The following is a 12500-nucleotide window of genomic DNA, read 5'->3' as shown; positions in this document are numbered from 1 at the left end:
TTACAGTTGAAAATCGCATCCCTCCAGGAAAGAGCACAATTCAACTACCTCACGGTACTTTCTTTTGTACTTAATCCAATACACTACTACCGGGTAGATGTTTTTATAATAAAGTTCACACTATTAGAAATCCTGTACATATCGTCTATTCCATTTATCAACGGTCTACCATCCAAGCACAGTCTACCATCGCAACAGCAAGAAATATGATATCATATTTTCTCAGTGAAAAGCTGTGGTAGACCATGTAGACCGTTTCAAATAAATGCCATAATGTGTAGCCGGTACAAATTTGTTCACTTTTGTATCTCATTGTAAAACAAATTTCACAAAGGATTCAGCACACTTGGGTGGTTCCTTTTGAGCATTCTGCTCAGTCGGTCGTTCCTAAGAACATTAGTAGACTCAGACAAAACTCTATGACGCAGATTCATGGCCAACTTTACAACTAGAGAATTTTAAAATGGCTCTAAATCCGCAGCAAAGAGAGTTATCTAATAGCCTGCAAATCACTTTCCAGAATAAGAGCTTAAATATAAAATGTATTGCCATGGCAACCTGTTACGTCACATTAATAAGCGTATCTTGTTAAACCATTTGGTACCATAACATTGCTGTTACACAGAACAGTATTAGAGTAAATCCTTCTAATAAGACATTGAAACTAGTTTAGCCTCCTTAAAGCTTTTTGGCAAATATTATTTCAGTCATGAATCCTTATGGCCCCCATTGGAGTATAGGCCCGCTTAAAAATGAGTGATTACCCCAATTTTATTTTGTTAACAAGTCGTCTGCTTTTCCCGCACATTCGTAAACTGCACAAAAATACATTATCAGCTCATTTAACACTTCATAACAACTCTAGTCTTATTAGATTCATAACTAGAAATTTCCCCAAAAGCTTATGTTTAGACATATAATCTTCTGTATGAAGTGTGTGATGTTAAACCATAAACCTAAGAACTGACAAATCAGTGTATTAAGCTGGCTTGCCATTGTGAAGGAATGGACTTCAGAAACAAGTAGGAGTTTCCTCGAAAATCATCTTTAATTGCCATGAATTCAAGTGAGCGAAAATATTACTAAATGCAATGGGCATGCATGCCTGTATGTGGCCTGTCACACTAAAACAACTGTGACAGCAATTACATTTATGAGGCAATGGCTGCAGTTTATAACCTGCCCACAGAGCAAGGTATTGTCCCTAACATCCTAAAAACCTCTAAAATGATCCCAGTGGATAAAGGGACTGATATTACTAAGCCGTCTAACTTTCGCCCTATTTCAGTACTGTCCATGTTTGCCCAGATCTTTGAAAAGATGGTTTGCAAACAGCTAACAATCTATGTTGAAAAATATGACATCTCCTTTCAATACCAGTTTGGTTTTAGGAAGGGCAGATCAACATTTAGCCAGCTATTGCAGAAATTGCAGACAATTTTTAAACAATCAACAGACAATAATAATTATTTATTCACAAGTGGGGTATTTTTAGATTTTGCCAAGGACTTCAATATAGTCAATCACACCATACTGCTGGGCAAATTAGAGGCATTCAGGGTGGTCACTGCGATCAAGCCATTCTCCCTTCCCTCGCAACACTTGTCGTTTTCAAAGAATAAAACCTGATACCGGTGAAAAAGTCTGGCACCGAGATGCGACGATCTATATAATTTTCCCTCAGATCATTTCATTTACGAAGAGATGTAAAAATACATGAATCGTTGCGTTACTTGGTTGGGCATGCGGTATGCAAATATTTCTCAACGTTTACATTGGAAAAAATAAAAATAAAAATAAAATAAAATCAATCACGCGGTAAAGCTCACTGTTTTACTTTTATATTTTAATCCACGACATAAGATTGTAGTTTTGAAGAGAAGACTCGCAGGAACACTAGCCATTATCTCGTTCTCTCATTAAACAGTTCCTGTTGTTATTTAATCGAGGAGTAACGCCTTCGCAAAAGTTGAATCGAGTATGAATAATTGACAATGTTTTGCATCAGTGATTTTGAGAGATTCGAGTGTTGAGGATCGAGTTTGATTTCGAGTGAATCAAGTCTCAATCCTCGACTCGATTCTCAATCCTTGATTCTCACGAGGATTGAGTCGAGACTGTCATTAACTTACTTTTGCATCGTACTGTAAGCTTAGGCACTATGTTTCACTCCATCTACTAAAACAACTTTACTATAACCTGATATATCCCTATATATCACATGCAATAATCTCCTAGGGCAGTACCAATGAGACCCATATTAAGAAAATCCAAACAAAACAAAACCATATTGTTGGACTTATATTCTTTGCCACTCTTTATGGCCCAGATACAGACAATGCTTTACCATTTCTCAATTTATTGCATCTACTTACTGTTAATAACACGTACAAACTGCACCTTCATTTCTTAGTTTTACTCACAAATCGAATTCAGCACGTTTTAGAACAAACACAGGAAACCAAACAACTGTGGCTGTGGCGAATAAATTGTGAAAACAGCTTCCTAACCATATCAAAAACCTTCCAAGCTATAATTATACTAAAACATTAAAAAAACACTTGTTAAATTAACTGAACAATTCACATAATGAACATATGAATTTTTTTTTTCACTTCATTTACTCAACAACAATGTGTTGTCTTAGTTCTCCTTCTGCCATCTGTTTTGTTGTTCTTTTGTCTTATATGAGTATTTATTTCTTTTGTTTGATTATGTCATGTGTAGTCGGATGTCGATAGAGTTTATTCTCGTTATTCACACACACCGCGTGGTTGTGTGTGCTCTCTGGCCTTGTATAATGTGCTAACCTACTTATATATGCATATGCGAAATGTAGAATACAATAGGTGCTAATTAGGTGCCGCTATGTTACATGCATAATGTGCCAACCTACTTACATATGCGTATGCGAAATGTAAGATACAATAGGTGCTAATTTGATGCCACTATGTTACATCCCCTTCTCTTAAAACTATATTAATTAAATGGAAAACAAACAATATCACAATATCTTCATTCGGGCCAATATATCTTGTCCATATGTTGACAACGAATAAAACTGGTAACAATATATATATATATGTATAGGGATTTTCTGTCCAGTGTTTATGTATCATACTAATATAAACTATTAAAGCAAGCGTCAGAGATTAAGTCTTTCCGGTGCCCGGATTTCACGTCCCGCGCGGGATTTTCTTGGTCCTTTCTCGGCCTCTCCTGTTACACTAGAACATTGTGGATTGGAGCTTGAGGGCTGTATAGTCAACTTGCCACTTGATGGGTCATTTGCTGAATTGCCTGCCGCGGTGGATTCTCGTAGAATGGCGCTTGAATATTGTGCAGTCATGCTTCTTTGGGACACGGAGTCCGAAGAGTTGTTTGCCGAATTGTTGGAAGCATTATTCGGTCTAAGATGGATTCTATTCCTTCGCAATTGGGCACCAGTTCCAGTTTCTATGAGATATGAGCGGGGTGTCTCTCCCCGATCTATGACCCTAGCAGGATTCCATGTCTTTCTCACAGGGTCTTGTACATAGATAGCTTGGTCTCTGTGTAATTCAGGGAGCTCCTTGGTGTGTCTGTTGTAATAGTGGCATTGATTGTCTTGTCTCGCTTTGAGCCAATTTCTAACTTCCTCTTGGTTCTTTGATGGCTGGATCTTACCAGGAAGTGTGGATTTAAATACTCGGCCATTCAGTAATTCAGCTGGTGACGGTATATTGGAACTCAGGGGCGTTGTTCGTAGAGCCAGCAGGGCTAGATCTATGTCTTCTTTAGTCTCTCTGCATTTCAGGATCGTCTTCTTAACCGTTTGGACTTGACGTTCAACGAACCCATGGCCACGTGGGTAATGTGGAGATGACGTCACAATTTCAAACCCGTACTGGCTTGCCAGTTGATGGAACTCGCCGGATGTAAACTGAGTGCCGTTGTCGCATTGAAGAGATTCTGGGATTCCATTTTCTGCGAATAGCATTTTCATTTCATTAACAACAGCCCCGGATGTAAGGTTTTGAAGTTTCTTGACAAATGGGAACTTGGAATAATAGTCGACAGCTATGAGGAACCACGACTGTTGAGCGTAGAAAAGGTCTGCGCTCAGTGTTTTCCACGGTCTTGAAGGGATCTCTGTTGGTATCATTGGCTCCTTTTGCTGGGAATTGTGGTACTTCTGGCAGACACAACATGAGTTTACAAGGTTTTCAATTTCTTTGTATATGCCTGGCCAGTAAACACAGGATTTGGCTCGTAGCTTGCATTTTTCCATACCAAAGTGCCCTCCGTGGATTTGCTGCAAGATGTTGCCTCTCAAGGGTTCAGGTACTATAACACGGCTTCCAAGAAGTATCAGCCCATCTTCTACTGATATGTCATCTCGTAGGGGCCAGTATGGTTTTAGCGCCGAAGTGATTTTCTTCCCACTGTCAGGCCAACCTTGCATAACTTTGTGGGCTAGAAGCTGCAGGGTTTCATCTTTCGCAGTTTCCTTTTTGAACTCTTCCATTTTTACTGGGGTGATTCTGATTAGATGGTGAACTTTCACATTCATGTCCGACACTTCAAATTCATCCAACGGCGAAAGGCGTGACAGGGCGTCAGCTGTAACCATTTCTCTTCCTGGAAGATATTTAATGACGCAGTCGTAAGGTTGTAAACGCAACAGCATTCTTTGAAGGCGTGGAGGTGCTTGCATCAGGTTCTTTTTATGGATCTGTTCCAGGGGACGATGGTCTGTTTTAACCACGAACGATCTTCCATAGAGATACGAATGGAATTTTTCGCAGCCGTATACCACTGCCAATAGTTCCCGTTCGATATTAGCATATCTGGTCTCCGCAGGGGTAAGTACTTTCGATGCAAAGGCTATTGGCTTGTCGTTTTGGAAGAGAGCTGCGCCCAAGCCCTTAATTGATGCATCAACATGGAGGACAACTGGTTCCTTTCTGTCATAGTAGGCCAAGGTCGTTGTGGTACATATCAATGCCTTCACCTTCTCAAAGGCTTTCGAATGTGATGGATTCCATGTGAAATCAACGTTCTCCTTTAAGAGGTTTCTTAAGGGGGCAGTGTGGTCAGCTAAATTGGGGATGAATGAGCTCATGTAGGTTGCCATCCCCAAAAAGGTGTGAAGCTCCTTCTTGTCTTTAGGCGGTTCTAAACTTTCTATGGCTCTGACTTTATCTGGGCTGGGTTTGACACCGTCTGGTGTGTAGAGCATACCAAAGAAATTGCACTCCTTTGTTTTGATAACGCACTTCTCGTCATTGAGCTTGATGCCGGCCTGTCTGGTACGTTCCATGGTTTCATGTAGGTGTAAGTCATGCTCTTTATCGTTCTTTCCATAGACTGTGACGTCATCTGCAATACCAATGGCTCCCAGGCAATCACGATACGTCTCATCAATCTTGAACTGGAAAATATCTTGACTCATTCGTAGGCCAAACGGCATTCTGAGGAAACGATACCGACCAAATGGTGTATTGAATGTTGTCAGGTACGAGGACTCGTCATCTAGTTTGACATTCCAATAGCCATTGCGAGCGTCGAGCTTACTAAAAAGCTTTGCTCCTGATAATTTGGGTGTGATTTCCTCTAGAGTGGGTATGGGATGATGTTCTCTTTTGATCGCCTTATTCAGGTCTTTGGGATCGAGGCATAACCGAAGTCGCCCATTTTCTTTTTCTCTAATGACCAGGGAGTTGACCCAATCCGTAGGTTGGGTTACTTTCGCAATGATATCTTGGCTTTCCATCTCACGTAATTCGGCTTGTAATTTGTCTTTCAACTCTATAGGTACTTTGCGGGGTGCATGGACCACCGGTGATACTTCAGGATCCAGTGTGATGTGGTATGTGTAGTCATCAAAACATCCAACTGTACCATTGAAACATTCTGGGTACATATCCATCAGCTCTTGTTTACTTGTGATTGATGGCCGCTCTTCTAGTGGTATATGACTTCCAATGTAACTCGAGTTTTTCTTGCAAGTACCCGGATTTTGAGCTGGAGAATTGAAGCTGCTATTTGGATCAGCCTGGTTTAATTGATTTGTTCCTAGCGTACAGTGGAGGGAGACTAGTTTTAGTGCAATGCACGCTTTTAGACCGAGGATAGCTGGCCCTGAAGTATCCGTGACGTAGAAAATGCAGTTAATCTTCTTCTCTTTGTACTTGCACAAGATGTTTATAGTGCCAAGCTGCTTAATTACAGAGCCACCGTATGCTGAGAGGACGGCTTCATTCTTTTCCAGTACTTCTGGTTTGAGGTTTCCTTCGTCATCAAACTTCTCTGGGGCGATTATGCGAAGTAGCCTGATAGGCAAAACATTGCTCTGTGCACCTGTGTCCACCTTGCACTGGAGATTAATTTTCCGCTTCTTTTCAGGCTGGGTTATTTCCAGTGTTGCAAAGACTTCATCGCGTGTGTCATGTGTCATCGAATGTTGCGTGTCTTCTATGGTGTTAACCTCGATTGTACTAATTGTGAGAATTTCATCATCGTCTTCATCGCCCCTGTCTTCAATCGTGTGAATAGATTTTTTGAAAACCGGCTTTCTTCCTTGGATAAATTGTTTCCGTTTACTGGATCGGCAGACAGATTGCCAATGATTAGCTTTGCCGCATTTTCGACATAGTGTACCGTAGGCTGGACATTTGTTCCTCGGGTGTTGTTTTCCGCAGTTGTTACAGGATTCCCTTTCTTGTTCCTTATGAATGGCATCTACACTTCTATCCTCTTGATGGCTTTCGCTACTTCCTGCCAATGTCTTCATATGTTTACTTGTCGCCTCGTGGCTTCTTGCAATCTCGATAGCGCCTGCAAGGGTCAATGATTTGTCTCGGCCTATGAGGGACTTCTGGACATCGGGGTTTTTTGACCCCCAAATAAGCTGATCTAGAACTCTGTCTTCGACTTCGGTGCTGTCGCGAAATTGACATTTTGCTGCTAGGTTTTTTAATCTTGAGATAAAATCATCCACTGGCTCGCTTTGTTCTTGTCGCATTCCTTGTAGTGTGTATCTGTGAATTCGATGACTCGTCTTCGGCTCCAATTGATTCTCGAACCGTTCGAAAATAATGGCTGGTTTTTTCCTCTCTTCCTCCTTTGTGAATGTCCAACTGTTGTAAATATCCAGACCTTTTTCACCCGACCAGAGTAAAATATAGCTCACTTTTTCTTCGTCATCGGCGTCTTTGAGAACGCTTGAGAACATAAGCTGACATTTTTGTTTGAATCTTGTGAATGCAATTATCGGATCAGGAGCGTCCCAGTTCATCTGTGGCGACGCAAAAGACGTTGCTGTTGCCATAATTCGCTTCTGCTGGCCTCTTTCGATTTGATTCTAGCGATTACTCTTGTAAAATGCTGCCACCATGTAGTCGGATGTCGATAGAGTTTATTCTCGTTATTCACACACACCGCGTGGTTGTGTGTGCTCTCTGGCCTTGTATAATGTGCTAACCTACTTATATATGCATATGCGAAATGTAGAATACAATAGGTGCTAATTAGGTGCCGCTATGTTACATGCATAATGTGCCAACCTACTTACATATGCGTATGCGAAATGTAAGATACAATAGGTGCTAATTTGATGCCACTATGTTACATCATGTGTTACGTGTTCGTGATGTCTAGCACTTCCAATATAAGAATGAACTAGCTGCTAGCAAGAAAACCTCACAGTTATGTAGCTTCTCAGCATTTCCTTATATATAAGGCATAGCGTAAAATGTAATTGAAAAATTCATGTGCAATGTTTATAAATACAAATAGACTGCTTGCCCCTTCTGAGTAACTTAGCCAAACTGCCCGTTTTGGTCACACAAGCAAGCCAAGGGAAGACATACATGTAGGGACTGCATGACCTTCTGTAACCAATGCGTTCAGAATCTCCCAGCAACGGGACATTCAGATTGGTCCGTTGACAATGGACCGCTGTCAGATTTTTTTCACAAGTTAATTAATTACTTCTTGTCAGATTATGACACCAATCTGTCTTCGATTTTCCCTGGGAAAAGAGAAGCACGATATTGCAGTTTCGATCAAATGGCTAACACATTGAACCCAAACAAGAACTGAAACTAGTGGTCGAAGCTCTCCTATCCTATAAATTGGTATTTTTAATATGATTTTTACAGCAAGGTCAAACATTTTTTGAAAGAAAAAACAAAGAAGCAACTCTGCCTTTCAGGAAAGGAGTATCGATCTGAGCTGAAACAAGTAACAAGTACACAGTTGAATTTCTCACAGAGGACACAAGTATGAAAAAGTGGCTTCAGGAAATTGTGCAGAAATCAACCAGAAAGTTGTTAACACAGTCGTCAAAATGTGCTTATTCCATGCTTAGAAAATGCTCAACTACCAATGGCAGCTCCAACATTCCTCTCTTTGATAGAGATCGATCGATAAAATGGTAACAGTACAAAATAATACCATTTCAACGTTATTGTAATGTAGTTACTTTCGGGTAGTTGTATACTGCTCTTGTAAGGTGAAAATTTGAGAGACAAATTAATATTTATAATGTCAAATGTCAGTCATAGTTTTGCATTTCCAACTAAATTTCACTCTGTAATCATATCTATTATTGTTTTCTGACTTTTCTGTAAGTAATTTTTAATGTAACATCTCCATTCAGTTTTCATAACACTTTTTGCCTTGTTTGTAGGTGTTTAGTCTTAATTATTATTTGTCTCCTTCGTTCCATTCTCTAGTTGTAAGTAAGCAGCAGCCAACTCGAAGCTTTGCTACTTTGGCTGTTGCACACTAACTCATAAATTGTAAGCACAATTATATACCTTCTATTATATTGTTTTCTATAGTTTCTTTTTCTTCTTCTTTTTTATTCTTCTTGAATAGTGTGAATAAAGGTTGTTGTTGTATTAAACAAGTTATACTGACAAAGGCATCATTAATATCACTGTTTTTTTCATTACAAAAAGTAGTCCTATACTATGTGAAAGACAGAAAAGGGTTTAGCTCCGAGAAAGGGCTAAAGCTTTCAAATTTCTTTACAGTTGTCAATTTTCCATATCAACTCACTTTACAATCTAACCCCTTTATCCAACAAGTGAAAGAATGCTTTACTTCCAATAACCATGAACCTGTTGTAAAGTGTTGGTAACGACGTGGCCAAATTAGGATAGGTGTCAACGCTACTTGCTGTAGTTCGACTTGGTCGGTCTTCAGGGGTTACCGGCTCACACAGAGTCCAATAGACTAGACTTGAACACACTCAAGACTTGATTACATTCTGCTTTAATAGCTAAATCAAAGTACTTATATACATAATAGTAGTTAGCTAAACATGATTAAATATGTGAGGGAGTATACGATGTTTCCGTCCTAGTAATCCTAATTCTTACGTGAACACAACGCCTTACTTACATATCAATATATATAAGTAAATCCTGAGGAACTAGGCATTTAGAATCCTACATGAAATCCTAGTGGAAGAAAGGACTACGTGTAGTTCCCACGACGTAATACTTTGGCTGTGTATGCAACACGTAAACGGCATATTTGCATGTTTGATTGAGCAACAATACAAAAGTACTTCCGATTCGTATCAGGCGAGTAACTGATCTTCTTATAGTTCGCCAGGTCACGTTAGCTAGTAAGTGTCATGCTTTCCTTAAAATCACTACAATCCAATAGTCTTAATCCAGTGACCATGACAATGGTTGTTTTGCACTTTAAATAAGTGATTACTCCAATCACTACAATGCGTGCCAATCCCTTACCTAGCTGGAACACTTGACAGACACTTGACACTTGCAGGCTAACCCCAACCCACAGTCATTGAGAGCTAACCATTTTAAAATGGGTGCTTAGACTTAAAATTAATACTGCTTATCAGCGCAAATCAAATGGGTGCTTAGACTTAAATACTGTTTATCAGCAATATTTGTAGACAGTCTGCTGTATGTGGTCTGCAGTTGTCATACACCTCCTGGAAATTTGCTTACTGTTTCAAAAAAGACAGTGTCTAACCCTTTATCACTAAATTGAAAGCTTAACCCTAATTCCTAAGTCCCTAGCCTTGCAAGAAAGCTAACCATTCAAAATGAGTGCTCAGTAACCCAAATCACTAAGCTCAGCATTTGACCCTAATCACTAAAATGTGTTCGTCTTTAATAGCACACGAGAGAAATATTTTCCCCAGGCTTTCGGAAAATTTACCTAGTTAAAAATACAATCAACTAGTTAGAAAAACAAAAGTTAACTGCAACATATGCATGATGGAGTAACATTATTTTCATAAAATATATAAAGTTTATTTTTTGGGTGGCCATAGCCTCTGACAAGTTTTGATTGATGCTTAGCTCAGGGAAGCCTGCCCAAATACATTTTTTTCCAGATAGCCCATCAGACCATCATCAGACTGAAGAATGCTTTTGGGAAAGGCCAACAAAATCAATACAAAACTTGATCAAACCACCCTTTTCACTGAATCTTAACCCCCAAAAAGTTCAGTCTGCTGCTTTAAGTCAAAATTCATCTCACCTTGAAGCTGACATAATTATGTCCTCTTGCCTCTGCTTTGAACTTCACCCTTCCACTTCCTCTTCATCTTTATCTTCTTCTCTTTGACTTTAATGCCTACATCTCCAACCTTCAGTATCAGCACCCTTCGAAAGAAAGTTGAATAAGAGAATACTTCAGTCCTTTGTTCATACTATACAACAGCATGGCATCTGTACCCCAAATTTTTAATCTCAGAATGACATGTCTCTAAAGGAATACAGAGCATGGAAACACACCAGAGGGATCATAAAGGGTTCAGGATTACATTGTAACAAGGAACACCTGAAAAGCTCTCCTAAAAAAATAAGTACAGTGGAAGGAAAATGTAACTAAGTAGAATAACTGAGGTTTTGTGTTTACCTTTTCACTGAGAAATTTATTGTTAGTGGCTAAAGGCCCATTTTCACCCTAGACGAAACGCACACCTGGCATGATTTCGTGTATCACGAAATTTCAAAAATTTGGAAAATCTCAGAAAGCTTTTCAGAATCTTCGTCGTCAAAAGCTATCTGGCGATAAATCTTTTAGGTCCTGATTTGAATGCATTCTCTACTTATCATTTCATAATTTTATCCTAGTATGTCATGTCTATATTTGCTTAAAATATTTCTATTTGAAGTCAAATAGTATCAAACAACATGACGAATTGCAGAGGCGAAGTTTTGCCGCTCCACAAAGACAGCAACCTCTGCTACTCTTTTGAGCACAGAGAATCATTATGCCCAAGACAACACAGTTACACTATTTTTTTGAAATAAATTATTTAGCTGGAACTTGGCTCTAAATCTTTGACCCGTGTATAAGTTGAGGGCGATTTTTGGAGCTTCTTTTGAGGTCATTAAAGGTCAACTTATACACGGGTAAATACGGCACATGAAGAATAATTGTGAGAACATATCATGACTCCTTCCAAGCCGTGTTACTTCGCCTTTAATGTAACCTGCTTTTATTCTGCATACTCATTCATTCACAGTCTAGAATGATAAAAAATTACGTTTTGTTTCCTTGTCATTACAGTCCATGCTAATTAACAATAATGATTCGCCGAAGGCGAAGTGATTATCAGTGAATATTCACTGAGACGAAGTCCAGGTGAATATTCACCGATAATCACTGAGCCTGAGGCAAATAATTATTGTTTTAGTATAAATACACAGGTGATTATTTCAAAAAAGAGAAAAAAAAAAACATTTCAACCCGAAATCATCTTCACTTACAGTGGCAAAATGACTACTCACAGCCATTTTGTCCGTCGAGGTGATTATCAGCTGATAATCCGAGATAGCGAGCCAATGAGAGAGCGCGATTTTGTATAATTACCTGTGTATTTATACTAATCAGCTTTATTCTGGTGTTCTTGTGGTTTATTCTGCCTTATTCTGGTGTCATTCTGCCTCATGCTGGTACCATTCTTGTTCATGCCATTTCATTCCGGTGTCATTCGGTTTTATTCCAGAGTCATTACACCTTGTTCCAGCATATTCCCATTTATTCCGGTATATTGTGTTCCGTCCCACAAAAAATTATTATTCATTTAGCGACATACATACCTGTCAAATTTTTCTCGTGATCGAAGTGCTCCAAATGTTACAAAAGGCAAAAACACATGCAATTCCCTTAGGGAATCAAGTGTCACAACAAAACCTGACAGAAACAACCGAAAATCGGTCGGCGCTAACTAAAACACCAAATTTTCAGGTTCATTCCACTATATTCCGCTTTACTTGGGTGTCATTCCACCTAATTCTGGCTCGTTCCGGTATATTCCGGTACCGTTCTTGTTCATTTTGTTTCATTCCAGTGTTTATTCTGCCTTATCCTGGCATATTCCGGTTTATTCTGGTATATTCTGTTCTGTTCCATTCATGTGTTAAGTAACGCCCATTTACAAGCACAACTGAGATGTTAAACCACTACCAGAATGCAGAGATTAACCCAGAAGCTCCGTATTACTAACAGTTCTTCTG

General features: G+C 39.3%; 1 long non-coding RNA gene across 1 annotated transcript in view; it reads right to left on the bottom strand.

Moving 5' to 3' along the window:
• LOC137983372 (uncharacterized) overlaps positions 1–12500 on the bottom strand; it is a 21627-nt gene that overhangs the window by 7065 nt on the left and 2062 nt on the right. The window contains exon 3 of the long non-coding RNA XR_011118952.1: positions 10513–10637. This is a non-coding gene — a long non-coding RNA (uncharacterized lncRNA). The remainder of the gene's footprint in view (positions 1–10512; positions 10638–12500) is intronic.

This window comes from Montipora foliosa, chromosome 13 (genome assembly GCF_036669935.1).
Source record: "Montipora foliosa isolate CH-2021 chromosome 13, ASM3666993v2, whole genome shotgun sequence".
NCBI classification, from domain to species: domain Eukaryota; kingdom Metazoa; phylum Cnidaria; class Anthozoa; order Scleractinia; family Acroporidae; genus Montipora; species Montipora foliosa.
The sequence above is the reverse complement of the archived record's forward strand: the minus strand, read 5'-3'. Positions and strand labels throughout refer to the sequence as shown.